Below are 24196 nucleotides of genomic sequence, written 5' to 3'. Positions count from 1 at the left end.
AAGTTCCTGTCAAAATGGTTTTCTACCAAAGGAAAGGGCAGCTGTGAATCAGCCTATATGACACTGCTAACGTTTTAAGACTTTTCAAAGGCCTTTGACATTGTTGGCCATCAAATTATGTGTAAGAAGCTGCGAAGAAGTTTTAGGTTTTCCTTAGAATCATGTTAGCTTGTTCATTCGTATCTTAGCGGAAGACTACAATACGATACGTAGTGACAAGCGAACGTTCTTCATCCTTTCTCAATGTCTTAGCTGGAGTGCCTCAGGGATCTATCCTCGGACCAATCCTCTTCTCACTATATGTAAACGAGCTTCCACATGTTGTTAAAAATTGTCTGATTCATCTTTATGCTGATGATGTACAGCCCCTTATAAGTCGAGCATTTGTTGCAAAAATATGATGCCGTAGATTTGATGAATAAGGACCTGCTCCTCATTCTACAATGATCCAAATATAACCATCTTTGTTTAAATCCTCTCAAATCAACAGCTCTTCCGATCTATCGCAAAACCTTTTGATTCCTTAACCCCTAGCTTGAAGACGAAGTCATTGACTAAGTCAGTACTGCCAGAAATTTAAGGATAATTTTCAATCGTACCCTTACATGGAACGACCACCTTAATAGTGCCATTGAAAAAGTCTATGTTGTCTTCGTGCTCTTCAGTTCACTGGAAGTTTCATCCCTACAAAAACTAAATTGCGACTTTCCAAAACTCTTTTACTATGTTATATTATATGCATGTTATGTTATATGCATGTGAAGTATCTTGTAACTTGGACTCTGCCTTAATAACATTACCCGCTACGTCTATAATCAGGGACGGTATGACCACATATCGAAATTTACACAACGTATATCTGGCTGTAGTCTTGACAGTTCACTAAACTTCCGATCGGTGAGCTTTTTGCATGAAATCATTCAAACTCAACAACCGGATTATCTACATAACAGGCTAAACTTCCCCAGTTCATCTAGGTCTTTAGTCCTTAAACAACCTCGATTTAAATATCTCATTACTGAGCGTCAGTATTTTTTCCATGTTACACGCCTTTGGAACTCCCTTTGAAGCTGCAGCGGAGAGTATTCTTTTTACGGCGCCCAAGTTTGGGGAGGTAAAAAGTTTCTCACAGTCGAGAAACTACTAACTCACTACGTGAAAAGAGTATTTCGTTTGCCATTGAACACACCAAACTATGTTATTAGAGACAGGACTTTCACCTCTATTCGTCAAAACCCTTAAACTGCTAGCAGACTATTTACTCAAAGTTTTCAAGATGCCTGATTCCCGACTGGTCAAGAAAATAGCTCTTAAAGCAATACAAAATCAAAATAGCTGGTACAGGGGGAAGAATTGCCTCGCCGAAGGATGTAACGTAGAGTTCAATTTAAACGTTGGAAGCATATCAAGTTGCAAGGATATCTTATATGATGTGATTGCGAAATTAGATGGAAAATGTAGAGAAGATTATGCAGCTGAAGGTTCTGAGTCCTTATTCGGAACTATTTATAGAACGCTGAACCACAATCTTGCTAAAAGAAACTACTTCAGTGATGCAAATAGTGTGAACGAGATTTCAACAATGGTTAGACTCCGAAGCGAACTTATAAACCTGAATTTCATAACACATAGACCCAAATTACCATTGGAGTGCAGTATGTTTTTCGTTGGAAATACCCTACTTTAAAGGAAACAAGAAGGAGCTTTTTTGGTAGTGACTTCTTATCAGATGAACAAGTTGTGGCCTTGCTGAATGAGATGAATGTCGGCAATTTGTACAATTGTCTCAAAATCGCGTTAAATTATAGATCTGGAATTATGAACTTAGATTTCTGATTTATCAAACAACAATCCACTTAAATTAATTCCAACTTAAAGTTGAAAAAATATTTAAATTATCTTTTTTTTTATATCCACATAAATAATTATAAAAGCTTATTACAATATTTGTATAATTTATGTTAATTGTCAATCTGGCAGACGGCAGTTGCCATGTCATAATGATTTTTGTGTATATATGTAAAAACATGATTTGTTAAATGCATTTCTAATATTCTAATAAGAAATCGAATCTTATCTTATCTAATCTAACTATGTTTTCAAAGTGAAAATATTCCTCGTTACTCAATATGATTTTTTTTGTATGAAAATCCTATGGCCATTTCAAAGACCAAATTAGTGAAGATAGGACGTTGCAGGTTATCGAATGTCCTTAATTCTTTTCTTAACTGGAACAACTAAGGCCTTAGTTTTTATACACAATACTGTGTGGTTTCATTTGCGGAGTATCATATTATAGAAGTGTACGGGGAACATCACAAGGTGATACTCCAACAATATTCTTAGTTGTTCTTGAGCAACGTACATGTTTGGATTCTTCACATCTCTGTCTTGTCGCAACAGCTCAAATTTATTCGCTAGTGTAGTAAATTTGTACAATAGCAATGCATTGTTACAGCTTGTATCTTTTCATTTTTAGTAACGGCGTTATTTTTAAATTTCAAATGACAAAAATATCACAGCCTCAAAAATGACAACTACCCAAAAAAAGGGTTATTCATAATGTAACCTCTTATTGGAGAATCCTTAATTCTTGATTCTTTAAATTATAATTTAAGCTTCTTCGAAAGAAATATCAGGTGCAAGTTATTGAGGGCAATAAACAAGTAAAACCTTCCTTGTATGTATTATGGTGTAAAGAATCACAATTTCATCAGCAAAGTCTAAATTTGATTAAAGCTCTTATTAAATCTTCACTCCTCTTTGAATATTAATGACACCAATGTACACCCTTTCAAATGTTATTTCGTCTTGTCACAAAATCACGTTCCAACAACAAAAACCAAAAGACTGCCCAGAATACAAATGTATGAAATTGTTTCATTCATAGAAAGTATCTTATTTATAAAGATGTAAAATGATTTCTACACATTTTACATACAAATTAAAAGATTTACACACTTCTTGAAGGAAGAATTTATTATTTATCTTTTCGTTTTCCGCATACGCCTATACATTATTAAGGTACTTATGTTATAGACATGTATGTACATTAATAATAAATGTTTTTTCAAACCCAGAAAACGACGAAAATTCAAATGTCAAGACCTTTAAACACATAAAAATCGTGCTCCTTGACTTCATCGCACGTATAAATACATCAGAGTCCCTAAAACATGCTATATTTAACTTCCCTTAGGGACCTTGTATACTCTTTATATTATTATCATTTCAAACTTATAATTAAAATGTATTATGAAATAATCAACACAAGAAAAGTCGCTTTTATGTTCGTGTTATAGAAATGATGGCAAACAAAAGGCAAGGCAAGTCTGTTTTTTTGTTGTTGTTGGAAACATCATGTAATAAGCCGCTATGGGGGACATATATGGAGATATTAGTCATTTAGGTGTCGCATCACGGCTAAGTAATAATTTTTAACATACATTATACGTAACGTACATCAAAAACCTAGTATCTGACAGCATCCTAAATAAGGATCTAATATACATTAATACCTCGTTCCTTCATAATGAAAGGACTTTTAAAGCATAATTTTCTCATGGAAGCCTTTATTTTGTAGTGTATAGCAAGAGTATGTGTCTACTTCCACACATAATAATCTTTATAGTTTTATGTTTGTATTTTATTATGCATGAAACCTCTTCAAGACACATAAGACACACGGTTTAGATTCAGATGATGTGGTGAATAAATTTTTCAAATTATTTTATATGTCGAATCCTGAAAGAGTTAACATTTGTTGGAAGGAGGTTTTATGCTAAAAGAGATTTTAAAAAGAATAAATTTAAATTCAACACAAAATACGAATACCTTTATTCATGTAATCCTTTAATTTTTAGGAGATTTTAAAATAAGTTTTAATATTTGGTTGTTTTATTTATCAACAACACTGTTGGCAAAGTGAAGGGTTTTAAATTTTGTTTGGTCTGCATAAAAAATTGATTTTGTTAAATTGAAAAATTGAATATAAGAAATTCCGAAAGTAATTCACGATACTAAAAGAAAAACCGGTGAGGATTTGTGATTTTTCAAAATTTTTTACTATTATATTTACATCTAAAAACTAAAGTTCAAAGAAATTATAGGGTTGGATCGGTCTCGTCACTGCTAAGGCATAACACTAGCAGTGAAGGCTTTCATGGCCTCGCCATATACATTAGGAATGATGTTGCTTATCAGCTCTTACCACAATATGGTACCTGCACCAATTCCTTTTTAAATTATATGTGGTTTAAATTCTCCGTAAATAAGCATGTCATTCACTACTGCTTCCTTTATCGAAGCCCTAATTTAGGCAGGGTATCAACTTCTCGTGAATTTGATGCTTTGTCTGATTCCATCCAAAGAATTGTTTTGTCGTATCCTCGCACTGAAATCGTTGTTACGGGCGATTTCAGTGTACACAATTCTTCATGGCTTCAACATTCAGGCCAAACATTACCCGATGGAGTGGGTGCTGAAATCTTCGCTGAGTTGAACCACCTAACTCACCTGGTCAACAAGCCCACCGGAATATCGGACGTAGAAGGTCGAGCAGAAAACACTCTTGACTTGCTTGTTACCTCTGACCCTGATAAGTAACTGACTTAAAATATAAAGTGTTTCATGCTACTGCCCAAGCTACCCTGTTTTATGGTGCGCAGGTATGAGCTAGTTAAAAGCCTTTCACACTTTTTCTTAAGGAAAATATTCTTTCTGCTGATAAATGCCCCAAAATATACTCATTCTTTGCGAAGTAGTCTTCCGTAACTGTTTATTTTAACCCTTAAGCTGAATGTTGACTACATTAAGAGAGTACTTAATATGAAGTGGCATAGGCTACCGCGAAATATAATGGAGTATGCCACTAAGGCACCTCTCCTTATCCAGACGGCAGCGGACGAATTCTCTAGATGGAATCAACGGTGGCGTCTACAGTTCCAGTAAGCTTGAACTACTTATAGGGCTTCTTCGACATATTCGGAGCCCAAGCCTTTAAGGAACGGGTTTATCCGGCTCCCCGTCCTTATAGTTATACTAAGTATCTGGCCATCCAGGTTGGGAGTTGTACCGTCGGGGTGACTTACTGACCACGTACAAAATAAGGATAACGAACTTCAGATCTGTACATCGAACAATAGGTCCCTTAACAGACCACGTGCAGCCGAACACTTAGCGCAAGCCCTAAACTGTTGCAAGGCAGATATTACCGCCATCCAAGAAGTGCGATGAAATGGACCGGACAAACGCAAACTAAAAGACTTCGATGCATACTACGGCGACTGCTACCGAGAACAAAGACAGCGTCTATTTAGGTGTGGATTTGTTGTTGGAACTAGACTCAGGCAAAAAGTCTTGAGTTTCAACAGTATGAGCGAGCGCATCACGACAATCCGCATCAAGGCTAAATTCGCCAACATAAGTTTAATATGCGCGCATGCCCCAACAGAGGAGAAAGATGAAGACACCCAAGACGTATTCTTCGAGCTCTTGGACATGAGCAGTGCCCTGGCTATGACATTAAAATTATCTTAGGAGATTTTAACGTCAAGCTATTAAGAGTAACAATTGGGAGATACAGCCTGCACCTCAGCACCTCCGACAACCAAAAGGTAAAAAAACCTCAAAAGGGTACCAGCTACGAACCGAAGTCAAATAACGCTGCTGGAGCTGATGGCATCGCTGCCGAACTATTTAAGGCAGCAGGCTATGACTTGGTAAGGAGCATGCACCAACTCATCTGCAAAATATGGTCGCAAGAAAGCATGCCCGATGAGTGTAATCTCAGCATAGTTTGCCCGATACATACAAAAGTAGACCTTCTAAATTGCGATAACTTCAGAGGCATCAGTCTCCTTAGCATTGCATATAAAATCCTCTCTGCCGTATTATGTGAACGTCTGAAGCCGTTCGTCAACAACCTGATAGGCTAGGGACCGAGCTTGCTGGAGAAGCATGTTGGTTGAAGCCCAAGTCCGCCCGGACTGTAGCGCCACCTTAAGTAAGTAAGCAAGGCGCTTGTCCAATGCTGACGGAGATAAGGCATGTTTACTTTAAAAAAAAACCTTTCTGCAAGTTGAAGAGGTGGATGCGCTTTTATAAATTCTACAAAGAAGCGATAAAATACAGAACCCGAATCATCGATGGACATTTTTGAATCAAACCAATAATAGGCATAAGAATCCGTTTACCGAATAAATTTTTGTTTTGATTTGACTAATCAACAAGTCCTTATTTCATTACAATTTGTTTCTTAAAGTCATTTGAAATGAAAATTAGGCAAAAAAAGTAAATAATAATAATATTAATAATTATGTTTTAATATGTTAAATTACTAAGTTACAAAACGTAAATAATAATGCCCCTCAGGCAGACGACAGTCCATGTCATGTCTTTAACATTTATTCAGAAGTTATAACTTTGTAATTATCAAAATTGTAAACACAGAATAAAGAATATCTATCTATCTATTTATCTTTCTATATCTCTATTTATCTTTTCATGCTGCATGAGACCTTAAATTGTGTTCCTTCTTGAACATTCAATAATTATTTTATTTCTTAAAAAATTATATAAAAATATGCAGTTTCATTTATATTTCTGAGAAGCAGGAATGTAACCCACACTGATAACTTAACACTTTCCCAATTTAAAAATTGTCATTTATAAAGAACTTCAAACTGACAGATTTTTAATTTTAAAACACTTTTCACAAAAAATGCAAACCCCATAAAGGACATTTTTGAAACATAATCCCAAATTGGGAATAGCTTTATTGACCCTGCAGCCTGTGGTCCTGTTGATGTTTGAACTTTATATCAAGCACACACGGACATGTCATCCAATTCCTCTCAAAAGAAATTGATTTAATGTTTTATCATCCTTTGGTCTAGGGCTATTCTCGTTATGCCTTCGTCGTTTTTAGAGAAGTTTCAATGATGCCGTTGGCGTTAGGCGGATCGGCGGTGGGGGGCGTTGCTGCGGTCGGGTCACAAACTAGGTACACCCAAAATTGACTTTGAGCGAATTGTGGGTTTTGTGTTAATTAGCTTTTGGCAATTTCACACGTTGGTTTGGTCGTTTCGGTTACATATTGCTGGGTATTGTAACTTGCTGCAAGGATTTTGTATTTTAATTTCTGAAAAATAGAAACATAGGAAAATTAAGGACACATGAAACAACATGGCCACCGTATAAGTATTGGTTCCTGTCATTGTAAAAATAACGTAACAAAGGTCAAAATCCAAAACTTTATTAACTATTTAACTCATTTTGAAATGTTCCTAAGTAAATTAAAATGAGGCATTTAGAGACACTTTCTAATTTTGATAAATTGACATATATCCATAAAGTTTAAGGCTTTTTTTAGTGGCTCAATAGTCAAAAAATGTTGGTTGTTATTTTTAGAAGCAATGACAAAATTCAATGAAATGGCCAACATGACTTTAAAATCTGAAAACAATTTGTGCTATAGTGCTTCAGCGACTTTGTTTTATGAACGCCATCTTTGTTGTCCGATTTCTAAACACTTTTTCAAGTATGTCCGGTCTTATTTCGTCAATATTGTGACGAATGTTAAATCGATCAATTATTGCTGCTTTATTAAAATTAATTGAACATTTGGCATTGTTCTACGAAAAGTAGTTAAATAGTGTCAAATTTCATATGAAGCTCGCTGTAGAAGATTTGTCAAGTTTTACTGTGTGGACAAAGCCTGAATAATGAAATAAATGTTCGCATTTTCAAATGATGTTCTGAAAGTTCTTGGACATGGACAATTTATGACAGCTAGTTTAAAAATCATCCATTTTGACCTTTCTGCCGGACTTCTTAGGGACCTAAGTCTCAACTAAAAAATGTTGCTTTATAATCCCCATAAGACCAAACTCGCATTTGGAGTTTGTGTCCCACCCAGGGCTAGAAAACCCAATAAAAAGAGGCTGGGATGCGACCCACATCGATAACTTTCTATTCCGTCTGTCAATTTTTCTTGGTTAATAGTTTATAGGTTTTTGTGTTTTGTTAAAAAAATTGTCAGTTAAATTATTCTTACCAACAATTACCAACAATATTTTTCATATCAAAAAACAGTTTAGTTTGAAAATCTAGTTTTGTTAAATAGATTTTTAGTCGAAAACAAATTTTTACCAACTTTTATTATTTTTTTTTATCAATTTGATTTTTCTCAAAACGTTATTTTTCGTTGCATAAAATTGTTTTGGACACGAAATCATTTTTATTCGTATAATTTAAGAGGTGACACATTTTTTTTTAGTTTTTTTTTTGATTTATAACAGTTAATTTTTGTATTTTTTCCAAAAATAAATTTTGTTTCATGAGCTTTTTAAGGTTAACTAAAATGTTCACGTTTTTTTAAACTGCTATGGTAAAAAAAACCACCCACGCTATTTTCTTGAGAGCCCTTTCTGCATCTTTCTGCATTATAATCTGTATAACAAAATCTTGAGCTATGGACGACGAAAAAAACGTCGCTAACGTACGGACGTACGAACGTACACCCAAGCTCACAGATATCTTTTTAAAAATCATTTATTTAGACTCTAGGGACTTTGAAACGTCGGGTAATGCCAAATTTTCAATTCGACAAATCGGATCGATTACAATAAGTTCCTAAATGGGAAGGTTAAATATTTCTAGGATGCGGCCCAAACTGATAACTTCCAATTATTAGTTTCAGTCTGTGAATTTTTCTAAAAAGTAAGCAAAATATTAATTACAACATTTTGTATAAGAAACAAAATTTGAAGTCAGTATATTTCTTTGTTCCTATAATACTTGGGTCGAAAACCATTTCTTCCTGTAAAAAAAGTTTTAAATTGTATTTTTCTGAAAGTTACTATTAAAAATTTTAAAATAAGTTTGGTTTCAATGTATTTCTTGGAAAAAAATATATGGCTTTGTATTTTCCAGGATCATTATTTTAAGTTAAAGACAAAATTTTGCATAATAGACACGTTTTTAATCAAATCTTTGGTTTTTTCTCAAATGTTAAAATCGCAATCAATTTTTACCAATTTTGTGTAGGATGTTTAAGATTTTCATTTTTTAGTAAAAAAAACGATTGTATTATTAATTTGTGTCGGACCTATTCTACTTTATGTATCTTAAATAGTGTTATTCTTCCGTTTTTTTTCCTTTTTCAAAAATTTGGAGTTTAATATCCGCCTTCTGAATTTGGGGCATTTTTTAACTTCAAAAACAACCGCCAATACATATACAAACATTCTTTACTTTATGAAATAGTTTTAAAGTTCCTTTGATTAATAAAATCTACGAACTATACACAAATCGTAACATTTTTGTAGCTTCTCTTTCTCTGTTTTTTCATTGTTTCAACCTTTCTTCAAAGCAACACCATTCCAAACTATTTACTGCCCTCATTTTCAAACCTTACCTACCATCAATATGAGAAACAAAACGTAGTTCCTACCTAACACCCTTTTTTTGTGGATAAATCAAAAACATATAAAAACTTTTGCAATAAATGCGATTACAAAAAAGCTACATTCAACCGTGGAAATTCTTCCTGGAAAATTTCACAATATACATAATCCCATAGGTACCTTTATACTAACCACTTCCGCATTTTCCACTTTTCTACTTCCGTTTAGAAAGGATGTTTTTTTTGCCTTTTGCATTTAAGTTGCAATCTAAATTATGAATATTTTACCTCAAAACTGTTTTTATTTACGGCATTATTGGTATATACACTGGAAAATTGTTTTCATTGTGATTCTTGAGGTTATATGAAAATTAATAATGCATAAATAGTGCGGTCTTTGGGAGTTGTTGTGTATCGAAAAATATGTTCAATTGCAGTTCTGAAAAAATGTACGTTTGAACAAAAAAAAAAAGTATCCTGTAGTCGTACGTTCTTGTTCTAAATAATAAATTATTTATGTAGAAAATTTATTATGACATTCAAGGGTTGAGTTATTCCCTTCATAACTTTAAATTTAAAAACGATGCAAGCGATAGGAAAATTGTAAAGGAATTAAGAGTAAATACCAGTGCACGTTGGTCTTAAAGTTTTGAATATCAGAATGGCAATTAAAAAAAGACTTTGGTAAAGTAATTCACATTCTCGATGTGCTGTTAAAAAAAGAATCTCTAAAAATGTTTTTCATTTCATCATTTTCAATTCACCATCTCTACGATAGTATAATTATCGAAAAAGGAAAACTTCAAAAAATATGGTGATTGAATGAAAATTTCTGTCGATGACTTTTTTAGAACCAAATATTTACCCCTTGTTTTTTTTTCAAGGCACAAAGATTTTATTGGGATTTAATCCCTGAACTTGTATTGTCTTTGTTCTTTGAAAACATGAAAATGAACAGAACAGAAAAGCATTGTATTTGAATTTCCCCAATTTGAGAACAAATTATTTTATTTATCTGGCAATTTTTTGGGAAATGGGAACAAGAATATGTGTTTTATCTGATGCATTGTTACCTTTTTGTAACTTGTTTTGGGTACCAATTAATATAAACAAAAATATTTGTTGGATGTAAGGCATCAATATTTTCCAAATAACTTTGATGAGTATCCATGTAGCAGCATTGCCTTTGTTATTTTCATTATTCTGAATATTGGATTATTTTGTGTGGTAGTTTGTGGGTATTAGAAATATTCTTTGATTATGTAAATAGGATTTAAGTTGTTCAAAGAAAATTCATAGGAAATCATGGTTTTACATAACACCGAATTAAATTAAATAGTTTGTAACATAAGACGTATTTTTATGCACTGTTACAGTTTGGCTTGGGCAATGTATATAAATAAAATTTTCTTATGCGTTTTAAATACACCCTTGAACAGAGATAGGGCTCTCGGACTAGACAATACCCGACGAGACTTTTGCCAGTCTCGTCTCTTGAAAACAGAACCATCTCACATTTTCTTGTCAGTTGTTTCATTGGGGTTCTCGTCTCATCTATGGATGTCTGTTTTTAAATTTGAACACCGTCACTAAGGCAAGTTGGAAGTTGTAAAATTTTAGAAGTTAATGGTTTCGCAGAAATGCAAATAAAAATTAACTGACATACTTATGCCATTTTGTTTTAAATGTATTCTCGATTTTAGTCATCCTTTAAACCTCTGCGCAACGTTATCATTGATGCACTAGATGGTTCAATATCATTGTGTGAACTTGAATTTCTTTATAAGCCGATCAATAATAAATCACTAGCATAGATAAAATGCCAGTAGAATTACAAAAAAAATAATACTAACCAATTCAAACATGTTTTGATATACTTTAATAAATTAACTTCGAATCGTCTGCTTTAAACAACATGAACATCTTTGCAATTGAAAAAAACGGATATACCCGACAATTACTAAGGAATTTCGGTTCAAAACAGTTAAAGGACTATTCACACTTCAATACTCTACGTTAGACTCACAAAATCGATCGACGACAGAATCTTTTTCAGCATGTTTCAAGTCGGTATTGCTAGAAAGTCAATAAAATAAGTTCTACACTTGCATCATCGACAAACTTTGATGTCCAAGCTTTTAACGCTGGGAATTTCCTAAAAATTCTAAGTAATGTACTTTCAACATCGTCAGGTGTTCCCCAAGGCTGAATTGGAGGTCCATTACTATTCATCTTATTTACTGATGATATTTGTGATGTGCTCCCAAGAGGAACACTATTTGCCGATGTACAAGTTAAAGTTCTATTTTATACCTTATGACCTAGTATATTACTGGCGGCTGACAATCTTTTTGCTTTGCAGTTGCAAATAAACAAACTGAAATAGGGGCTAGCCATTAATATTGAATATTATAAAGTTGTGCAGAAAAGTTAGTACCTGAGTGTTTTGATTACACATAACATCAGTTTCTCAAAACACGTTTAACTAAAAAGCAACGCCCCAGAATAGTTTGATATACTTATATAAACATTTAGAGTAAATACTTTTTTGATTGTCATTCCATTTTTACACTTAGAAATTTGCGGAAAAATTCTTTTATAGCTGTCTCCAGTTTCGCACACCAAGTTGGTTGAGGTCCTTTCCCACCTGGGTGCCCCACCTGAGTCGCGGTCTTCCTCTACTGCGCCGTCCCTCGGGATTGGATACGAAGACCTTCCGGGTTGGAGCGTTGATGTCCATCCGCTCTACATGACCTAGCCATCTGGACTTTAATTCTGCTAACTAGGTAAGTGTCGCTGTACAGCCCGTACAGTTCGTCGTTTATCTTCTCCTCCATTCTCCATCTATGCGTACGGGACCAAAAATCACCAGAAGAATTTTTCTCTCGACGCATCCTAAGACGCTCTCATCTTTCTTTGACAGGATCCAGGCCTCAGCGCCACAATTGAGAACCGGGATGATGAGTGTCTCATAGATGGTGATTTTAGAAGCTCGAGAGAGGACTTTACTTCTCAATAGCATTCTAAGTCCAAAGAAGCAGCGATTTGCAAGAGTTATTCTTCGTTCAATTTCAGCGCTGTTGTCGTTGTCTGTGTCCTTCACTACCTCAAAGTTATAGCTGTCCATATGGTGACGTTTTGTCCAAGACGTAGTTGTTCCGTGTCCTTTTTTGATGACAGCATATACTTGGTCTTGCCCTCATTGACCACTAAACCCATCTTCTTCGCTTCCGTCGCAATGCTCAAAAACGCTCCACTGACATCACGCTTTGATCTTCCAATTATGTCAATATCATCTGTGTATCCGAGTTATTGGATGGACCTTTGGAAGATTGTGCCTCTAGTGTTGACGGTTAAGTTTTGCACAATTCTTTCCAGAACGATGTTGAAGAAGTCGCATGACAGTGCATCGCCTTGTCTAAAACCTTTTTTGACATCAAATGCATCGGTAATTTCCGACCTTGATAGAGCAGCGTGCATTCTCCATCGTCATTCTGCACAAACGGATAAGTTTGACAGGGATGCCAAAACTAGACATTGCCGCTAGAGATCTTCTCTATAGATGCTGTCATACACGGCTTTAAAATCGATAAAGCGATGGTGGGTATCGATTTGAAATTTCTGGGTGTTTTCCAAGATCTGCCGTAGTGTGAATATTTGGTCGATAGTGGCCTTTCCTGGTCTGAAGCAACACTGATAAGGACCAATCAGGTTGTTGACGAATGGCTTCAGGATCTTATATGCAATGTTAAGGAGACTGATGCCTCTGTAGTTGGCGCAGTTTAGAGGGTCTCCTTTCTTATGTATCGGGCACACTATGCTGAGATTCCACTCATCGTGCATGCTTTCTTCTGACCATATTTTGCAGATGAGTTGGTGCATGCTTCCTTCCAAGTCATCGTCTGCTGCTTTTAATAGATCGGCAACGATGCCCTCAGCCTTTGACTTCAGTTTAGATATAGCTATCTTAACTTTGTCAAGGTCGGGTAGGCGGAATTGTTGATCTGCGTCGCCGCGGTTGAGTGGTTCTATCTCCCTTACAGCGGGATTCGGTTCGTCATCGCCGTTATATAATTTGGAGAAGTGATCTTTCCATATTCTAAGCATCGACTGCGGTTCTACTACGTTTTTAGTTTGCGTTTGCCCGGTCCATCCCATCGCACTTCTTGGATGGCGGTAATATCTGCCTTGCAGCAGTTTAGGGCTTCCGCTAATTGTTCGGCTGCCCGTGGTCTGTTCTGGGACCTAACATTCCACGTGCATATCCAAAGTTCGTTGTCCTTATTTCGTTTGCGTGGGTTGTCAACAGTGAATCCGTCCGTATCCGAGGCTTCGCAGCTAAAGGTATTTTTTACGTGACCAGGAAGTCACCCCGACGGCACAACCCCCAACCTGGAGGGCCAGATGTTTAGTATAACTTCAAGGAAGGGGAGCCGGATATACCGCTCCTTACAGACCTGGGCTCCCAATATGTCATAGAAGCTCTATAAGGTGTTCACTAAGTAGTTCAACCTTACTGGAACTGTAGACGCCACCGTTGATTCCATCTCGAGATGTCTCGTCCGCTGCCGCCTGGATAGGAAGAGGTGTCTTAGTGGAAACACCTCTCCCCCTCTCTCGTTTGCTGCCCCCAACAACTTTCCACTGGGGTTGGAACCCAATCTCCAGTTGAGGTACTAGGCACCCGATGTTCACCGCGGGGAGGTAAGAGAAGGAGTTGATAGACAGAGGTGGGTTTCGAGAAAAACCTATAGACGCTTACGTTCGTACCTTCACGACGTTTTTATCGTCGTCCATAGTTCAAGAACTACAATAACTAACGAACCAATGAAGCCAGAGACAGACAAATATATTTTTGGAAACAAAATCTAATTAACGTTTTTTTTATAAATCAACTGAAACAAAATTTTTGTCCCCTCGAAAATTGTACGAAAATTGCAAAATTAAAAATTTTGGTTGAAAACTTATATTATCTCAGATAAAATATTGTTTTCGACATTCAGTGAATGTTTGATCAAAATCTAACAGTCTGTGTTTTCATAAAAAAATAAAATCTGCGAACAACAGTACGAACATTTTTTAAAAATTGATGTTTCGTTCTCGATATCTCTAATTAATTTCATACATCCAATTTGTATTTGTTTATATAGGAAATACAAAATTTTAGAAAATGTTACTAAAATTGGTAAAAATTTGTTTTCGACTTAAAATCTATTTAACAAAACTAGATTTTAAAACTAAACTTTTTCATTATATGATAAATATTGATGGTAATTTTAAAATTTTTAAGATTAATTTGTGTGATAACTTTTTTAATACAACACAAAAACCTACAAACTTTTAAGCAAGACAAATTGACAGACGGGATGGGAAGTTATCAGTGTGGGTCGTATCCTAGCCTCTTTTTAACTCTAAGTTATTACATATTTTCCTCTTAATTAAATTGAGACTCGACGTCTACTTATTTCTTATAAAACTGTGGTCGAATAAATTATGATGTAAAATTTTCAAACTATTAAAGAGGAAATCTTTTATATGAACGTATTATGTGCTACAAATTTCTTCCATTTTGTTTAACATATTTCAAAATAATAAATTTTAAAAACAACTATTTTTGTATATGTTTTCCTTCAATTCAACTACATAAATAGTCCATCAGGCAACAGAATAAGCAATCAAATTCTACTCAATTCAGTTTAAGCATCCTTGTTTCTTAATGGATAGTTCAAAGTTTTAAGTTTTTTTATTGTTTTACTTTCAGTAAATCGATTTTCTTTGAAAGCATCTTTTGTGCCCTTAACCGTTTCTAGAGAATTGAAAACAATAAAAAAGCAGTTTATTTTCAATGCAAACAAAAAAACAAAACAAAAAAAGTGTCCTTATTTATTTTGCCCACACATAATTCTCTAAGGTATAATCAATATGACATTATACAATTCTTCGTGTCCTTGTGTTTTGTGCTTCAAATTTTCGTTTCTTGTTTGGCTTATCTTTTGTCATTTTTTGTTTCAAAAACTTCTTGCCGCATGGCTAAGTCCTTGCTGGATGGTGCGAAATTTTCGTCTTAACCCCAACATCTTCGAGATGTTAACCCTACATCATTTAAGTTAATATATGTCTTTAGTTAAGGTCGAACCTATAATATTGAAACCAATGTTAAGGACATTATACGCGCCTTTAATAAATTACGTAAAATGTCATTTTATATCTACCTTTCTCGCCCTTATACTGATGATGGATATAAATTGGTAATTCAAAAAATTCTTAAGCACCTTGAAAACTCAACAAATTATTTCGCTTATTAAGCCATAAAATGTGTGATTAAATCATTTAATTAATTATTCGTAACATCAACTTTTCATATTTTGCTTGTTTTTATTTCCTGTAAAGGTCCCAAGTGAATCTTTTAATTCATACTTTTTTAACAGATTAATTTAAATTTTTAACATTTTATCTCTGGCTTTTTTGGCTTACAACAAATTTTATTTTTTATGTCCTATATATTTATTTTTCAAGCAATTAAATATACTAAATAAAAATAATGATAATAATTTCCTGCAAATGTTTTATAAATTGAATAGAATTTAAGGAGATTTATATGAGATAAGTATCTTTTATTTTTATCAAGAATTTTTATGTTTTCACTTTGGAAATGTACAATGTACATAGGTATTTTTATAGGAAGCTTATATTTTTAATCTAAAGGAAAATTTGTATTCTGTTGACAAAGAACATATAAGTCCATTCTCTTGAGTACAATTTTTTAATGAGAATGAGATCCTTTTGAAACAAGTCATTCATCCGAATAACAAAATAATAATGATGGCACTGGGCGCTCATTATAGTTGCTGAAAGGTTGTTTAATTGGCACAACATTCCTTTTTAAATAATAAACCTGGGGAAAACACTTCGAAAAGTAATTCATTTCTTTTCAAATGATAAATTCGGGTACAACACTTTGACAAAAAAAATTCAAAGCCTGAAAATTTGAAAAAAACAACTTATAACATTTAAACTATGCAGTTATAAATTTAAAATTTGTATAGTGAATTTAAAATAAAACAGTTAGAAAAATTTGAAAAGTTAATAATGTTGGTTATTGGCATACCTCCCCACATAAAAATTATAACAAGAAAATAGCTCAAGATATGATTTTTACTACAAGGATATTCAAAAAAGTGGTTTAGTTAAGTTTTTAGCCCGCTATTTGAACTGCTGTCACATTTGACAAGTAAAAACTACACCATTTTACTTATTGGAATTGTTAAAATACAATTCAAAATTTCACAATAAAAATGGTGCCACAAAAGAAATAGAAACAATCGAAATTTTACAACAAAAGTTTATTGGGTTGTTGAACGAAAAACATACAAAAATCTGTCTGCAATCAAGCATGGAATACCGTAATGAAATTTTGATTTTCTACTATTTGAGTATTAGAGAAGAAGCATTGATGGAAGTTTAATAAACCAATGTTTACATATTTTGTGATCACAAAAATGTTTTGACAACCAGTTTAACACATTAAGAAAAAAAGAGGCCAGGATGCAATCCCACACTGATAACTTCAAATCCCGTCTGTCGATTTGTCTTGCTTAAAAGTTTGTAGGTTTTCGTGTTGGGTTAAAAAAATTATCAGTTGTATTATTGTTAAAAATTTTAAAATAAGCAACAATATTTTCCACATCAAGAAACAGTTTTGTTTGAAAATATAGTTTTGTTAAAAGATTTTTATTCGAAAACAAATTTTTAACAATTTTAGTAGCATTTCTTAAATTTTTACAAATTGGACGAATGAAATTAATTTTAGAGATACCATGAACCGAACGTCAATTTTTACCAAATTTGCGTACTATTTTTTTTAGATTTTATTTCTATATAAAAAAACGGACTGTTAGATTAAAAGAAAATCTGCTAAATATCGAAAAAAATATTTTCTGTAATAAAAAAAAAGTTTGAAGACAATATTCTTAATTTTTGAAAAACTATTTGAGCCGAAAGCAAACTTTTTTAAGTTTTTGTATTTTTTTATGGTTTTTATTTTTTGTAAAAAAAACTGTCAATTTCATTTTTCTCAGAAATTTACTCAATTTTGACATCAATATTTTTTAAAAGACAAAATTAGTCTCAAGTTTTTGAACAGATATTTGCGTCGAAAATCAATCGTCATAAACTTTGAGTCATTTTTTTGAAGGTTCTTAGTCTTTTTGTAAAAAAATTGTCAATTTGATTTTCCTGTAAATTTCCGAATGTTGAAAACGATATTTCAAATAAGATATAATAAGTTTGAAGCCATAATCTCAAGTTTTTGAAAACATTTTGGAGTCGAAATTCGATTTTTACCAACTTTGAGTAATGTTTTTTTTAGGTTTTTATTTAAAAAAAAAACTGTCAATTTGATTTTGTCAAAAATTTTACCACATGCTACAAATATTTTTTTTCGTTGCACAAAATAGTTTTGGAGGTGAAATCATTTCTTATTCATAAAATATTTTTCAGTTCTTTTGATTTATAAGCAAACGGTTAATTGGAATTTTTTCCCAAAAATATACCGATTTGGTATCACGTTACAATATTTAATATAAAATTTAATTCAAGTCTTAAGCATTATTGGCTGGTGAGATATAAATGTTCACCTTTTTTTAAACTGCTATGGTAAAAAAACGACACACACGTAAGCATTATTGAGTTCAAAAATTAACAAAAAGGGTAAAATATTGCAGTGGTTTCGAGTGACTAAAAATGTTCGTTTATAGTTGTATCCTCTATAGGGCTTTTTAAGGCTTAAATGTGCCAATTATACTCAGGTTTTTAACAAATAAAGGCTGAATAGAGAACAACCAGATCAGAAGCGGTAACGAATTTCTTACATCGTCTATAAACATCAGCATTTTTCACAATGTCAAATATTCCTGACACATATACTAAACGTTTATTAGTTTCCTCGATGCAAATGCTCCTCATGGATAAAGGCATTGAGGAAGTTATGTTACTTTAACAATAGGATTCAAAATTGAGATTTTTAAGCAAACCTGTCATCAGCATCTTGATAGATTTGAAAATGGAGGCAAAAAATGTATATAATCACACTAACAACATTTATGTTAAGAAAAGCCAAGTTTTGATATATTCAAAAAACCTTGGCATATTTGTATGTCTCAGTTTTTTTGCGGCTTCTTTTATTTATATGTATGTCACTGCTTTTTGTAAAGCTTTTTATTTAAATCTGCTTAATCCGGAAAGTGGTAATAAATATATAAAGGATATGATGGAATTCTGCCAATCAATTAATCCCAAAGTTCGTGAATAGTTTTATTATATTTGCAAATAACTTTATAAAATATGTATTTAAGACAATGATTTTTGAACTTCGTTGCTTTTATTGAGAACTAAAGCTTTTGCTTAATCCTTAATTAATGTACAAACCATACGATGATTCGAAGGCGTACTGTTTTTGTTGACTTATAATAAATATTTACACATATGCCTACAGAAATGATGCCTCATTCTAAAAAAATTCCAATTTTCTTCATTGTTTGTAAACTGGTAATAAGAATAACCTTTCTGCGAGATTTCAATATCTGCGATTCAGAGAAGTTCTTCATATTTTTCAGTTAGTTCTTTTTCCAATATTTTCGATTACGATATATTTTCTGAAAACTGGTAGGGTAAGTGTTGCAAAATAAAACTTTTTAGCTTTATTGGTTCTGTATTTAGAGGGGTATCGAAAACCACTTGAGATTGTTCCTGTTCTACCGTCCCTTGACTTTTTTAAATTTTACCAATTGGAAAAGCTAATCTTACAAGTTTTGAACGATTTTATCAACTTTATATCTCTTAACATTTAACTGTAGTTAAAATCACAAAATGGCTGTTTTAACATTAAATGATTAACTTAATCCCTATATATTATATTTAAAAAAGAGGCTGGGATGCGACCCACACTGATAACTTCCCATCCCGTCTATCGATTTGTCTTGCTTAAAAGTTTGTCTATATGTACTCGTATCAATTTTTACAAAACTTGCGTACTATTTTTTGTAGATTTTATTTTTTATGAAAAAAAACGGACTGTTGGATTTTTATATAAAAATTACTGAATATTGAAAACAATATTTTCTCTGAAATAAAATAAGTTTGAAGCCAATATTTTTAATTTTTGAAAAGCTATTTGAGTCGAAAGTAAATTTTTACCAAGTTTAGTATTGTTTTTTTTTTAGAGTTTTATTTTTTGTAAAAAAACTGTCAATTCGAATTTTTAAAAATTTTGCCGAATGTTGAAAACAATATTTCTTATAAGATAAAATTAGTTTGAAGCCAATATTTAAAATTTTTGAAGAGATATTTGAGTCGAAAATCAATTTGTACCAACTTTTATACATTTTTTTTTCAGATTTTTATTTTTTGTAAAAAAAACTGTCAATTCGATTTTTCTCAAAATTTGTCCTAATGTTGAAAACAATGTTTCTTATAAGAAAAAATTAGTTAGAACCTATTATCTCAAAGTTTTAAAAAGATATTTGAGTCGAAAATCAATTTTAACAACTTTTATAAATTTTTTTTTATTTTTTGATTTTTTATAAAAAAAACTGTCAATTAGATTTTTCTCAAAATTTTATCAGATGTCAAAAACATTATTCTTCGTTGCACAAAATTGTTTTAGAGATGTAATCATATTTCAGTAGTAAAATTTTGGAGGTGACAAATTTTTTTTTTCAGTTTTATTGATTTATAAAAAAAACCGTTATATGGATTTCTTTCAAAAAATATATCTGTTTGGTATCACGTTACAATATATTATATAAAATTTAGTTCAAGTCTCTAGCGTTTTTGGTTCGTAAGATATTTAAGGTTAACCAAAATGTTCACCTTTTTTCAAACTTCTATGGTAAAAAAACCACCCACGCAATTTTCTTGAGAGCCCTTTCTGCATCTTTCTGCCTTATTACCTGTATAACAAAATTTATCTGAAGTCGATATCTCTTCTGGTTCTTGAGCTATGGACGACGAAAAAAACGTCGCGAACGTACGGACGTACGGACGTACAAACGTACGTACACACGCACGCACAGACGTCTTTCTAAAAATCTTTTATTTCGACTCTAGGGACCTTGAAACGTCGAGAAATGTCAAAATTTTCAATTTGACAAATCGGACCCATTACAATAACTTCCTATGGGAAGTTAATAATTTCACAAACTGTCGCTCATAGATTTTTCTGCGTGGCGATACTTCATGGTAGCCTGTACATGTTTTCTTCATCTCAACATCCACAAAAGAACTTGGAGTTCTCCAGATCAATCTACCGTCAAACAGATTGACCATATTGCGATCGACGCCAGACATGCTTCCAGCATCATAAATCCCCGAACTTTCCGAGCAATCAAGGTAACACTTTGTGTTTCCAGTGTGTTTCCAGACCCAAGGCAAAACAGGAAGATGCAGGGAGAAGGTACAACGTCGAATGGATACAATCGCAAGAGATCGCCAAAATTCTTCTCTGACCGAGTTACAAGTAACCTCTCTCGAAGTTCTGTGCAGCCAACACAATCTATCGAGGACTATTGGCAACATTGCCAAGATGCAATCAGAGAAACTGCCTCTGACGTCCTGGTTTTCAAGCAACCATCAACAAAAAACCCCTCGTTTATTGAGGAATGTCGGCAGGCAAAGCGGCACTGCATAAAAGGACGATAGCTGCTCATGAGCTCTATGAATAGAAGAGGCGAGAGGAACAACGACTGCTCAGAAGGAAAAAGATAGAGCATGAGAAGCCTACGATCCAAGATGTTAAAAGGTTTAAAAGCAGGAATGAAGTACGAAAGTTTTATGAACAGGTAAAATGAAATTCACAAATACATAAACCTAGAAATGAAGGCTGTAAAGACCAAAGTAGAAACCGCAGTCAATGCTGAGGATATGGAAGGACTACTTCTGCAGTGTGTAAAACATCGACAACGAACCAAATTCCGCTGTCAGGCAGGATGATCCATTAAACATTGACTACGAAAGCCAACAATCCTGTCCTCCCGACTTAGACGAAGTAAAGATTGCCACATATAAGCTGAAGTCTAACAAAGCCGATGGACCAGATGGCCTGAATGCCGAGCTCCTTGAAGCAGCTGGAGCTTAGTTGGTTATGAGCATGTACCAACTTATCTGTAATATATGGTTGGAAGAAAGCACGCCCGATGAATGGAACCTCAGTACTATTTGCCCGATCCTAAAAAGAGGAGACCCTCTAGACTGCACCAACTATAGAGGAATCAGTCTACTTTACATCGCTTACAAAATCTTCTCTTCCGTAATATGTTAACGTCTTAGGCAAATCTTCAAAAGCCTGATAGGTCCTTATCAGTTTGGTTTTAGACCAGGAAAGTTCTCTGGTGATTACGGCAGATCCTGGAAAAAAACCAAAACATCAAATCTATTTGTGCAGGATGACCATGGAGAATTCACGCTGCTCCATAAAGGTTTGAAACAACTCAACAGCACCTTTCGATGTCAAAAAAGTTTTAGACAAGGTGATGCGCTGCTATGCGATATTTTTAACATCGTACTTGAAAGAATAGTGCACTGCTAGCACGTCAACACTAGAGCACTATCTTTCAAAAGTCTGTCCAATTACTAGCTGATGACATTCACATATTCGGAAGAACTCAGCGTAATGTCAATGGGACTTTGTGGGTATTAAGACAGAGGCAGAGAAAATGTGTTAAACGGTTAATGGGAGCGAAACAAAGTACATGTTTTCGTCAAGAAAGGACCTACAAAACCGACGTTTCGGTCAAAACATCACCATCAACAGACGTAACTTTAAGGTAGTCAAGAACTTCTTCTACCTAGGCTCCGCTGTAAATGCAGAAAGCAACACCAGCGCTCAGATCAAATGAAGAATAACTCTTTCTAACCGCTGTTTCTTTGGGCTAAGAAAGCAATTGAGTGTCAAAGCCCTACATTATAACTACATTTCGAACATTTTCTTTTTAATTCAATGTTTCATAATTGCTACAGTGAATCTGTCCAATTATACTTACATAATAATTATCGAAGCCTTCAACTGTCAACATTCTAAACGACCTTTTCCACAAAATGACAATTTTGCACAATTAAAGCTTCCTAGATCCCTATAGCTTAGTTAAATTATTATTTAAAATATACCTAATTTAATTTTTCAATATCCATCAACATGACCAGAATAATTCACTACCCATCTCATATCATATAATTCACTTGAGAAAACCATATGGATAATAAAATAAAACAACTAACATCCAGCTCAGCAAATCCCTCACACAAATTATTATATATCTATGACAAAAGCCCTTATTGTATGACATTAACCATATTATATATTTATGTATATCCTTTTCTCTTGTAATCGTTTTTGGTAATTTGTCACATTGGAATTGACATCCCACACTTCATATATAACATATCCTCCTCTATATATGTACATGTTTCGATCCAAAGTCTTAATTAAAATGTGGGTATATTGTTTGAGACATATGTATGTATATATGTCTTTAACACTTGTATATAAAAGGATACTTTGAACTTGTCCTTGTTCTATAATAAAATTGTATATCATCACACGCATATCAACTATCTTTCTAAGCAAAAAGGTCGAAAGTTATTTTGAGGATACATGCAGGACTATGATTATCCCATTTTAACAGAAACACTTGATCTATGTGTGTATGTGAAATACGGGCACATAGACGAACCTAGAATTAATTTTCTCTCAATTTCCTATTTTTCTTAGAGAATTTTCAAAAAGTCTCACTTCAGACAAAAGCCATTTTACCACTATACGAAAAACAGCACTTATAAGAATTTATTCTCGATTTGAAATATGTATAGAAAAGTTTTTGAACATTTTATGTATAAACAAATAGTTTAAAGTCTATTATGGTTTGAAGCAGAAGTTTGACCATACTCGTACTCTCGTACATGATGTGTTTTCCATAGTTTTCATTTATAATAAAGTTGAATTTTGTACTTTGAGATAACTTATCTATGTAATAATAAAATACCTTTGATACAAGTCGATATATTCTACACAATAGACAAAGCTATAGAGATGAAACTTTATTAAAACCTTGATATGGGATCAAACATGATGGTAATAATATAATACATGCATATACCGTTTGCAGTATTCCTAGAAGAAAACTTTTTAAGCCAAATTTCGTGGTCATAATAGTGTTTGGAATGGAAGCCTTTGACAGAACTCTAAAATTTCAAAATACCTATGCACTTGTATAAGTTTGTAAAATATGCAAAATATTTTTGAGAAATGGTTTGCTTTTTGTGCTTCCATTTAATGTAATGAGATGCAGAATGTATGAGGAGGCATCGTCAAAATTATGATTTTGGTGAAAGTTGTGTCAAATATAGAAACATAAATTTCGTACCTAGGTACGACGAGATAATGATGATGTATGAGCCTAGATAAAACAATTTACATATAGTTTTGCTGAATGTTAATAATTCAACACTTAAGGTCCATTTTGAGCTTTTGGCTGACATTATGTAGACGGACGAAGTTTAACTATGGACTTTTAATTCAACCCTAGTGGGCAATAAGTTCAAAAGTAAATTGTCCTTTAAACATTTTTAAGTGATACTATTTGCAGCAATCTAAATTATCATTTAAAAAAACTTCCAAAAATATGCAAACATTAAATGAAATCGACATTAAATATGGTAATATTTTTGAGAAGGAGTTTAACCTTACCAAATTTTTTGATTTTGGTAAGGACAGCAACAAATAATATATAGAAACTA

This window comes from Eupeodes corollae, chromosome 3 (genome assembly GCF_945859685.1).
Source record: "Eupeodes corollae chromosome 3, idEupCoro1.1, whole genome shotgun sequence".
NCBI lineage: Eukaryota > Metazoa > Arthropoda > Insecta > Diptera > Syrphidae > Eupeodes > Eupeodes corollae.
This window is presented reverse-complemented; position numbering follows the sequence as displayed.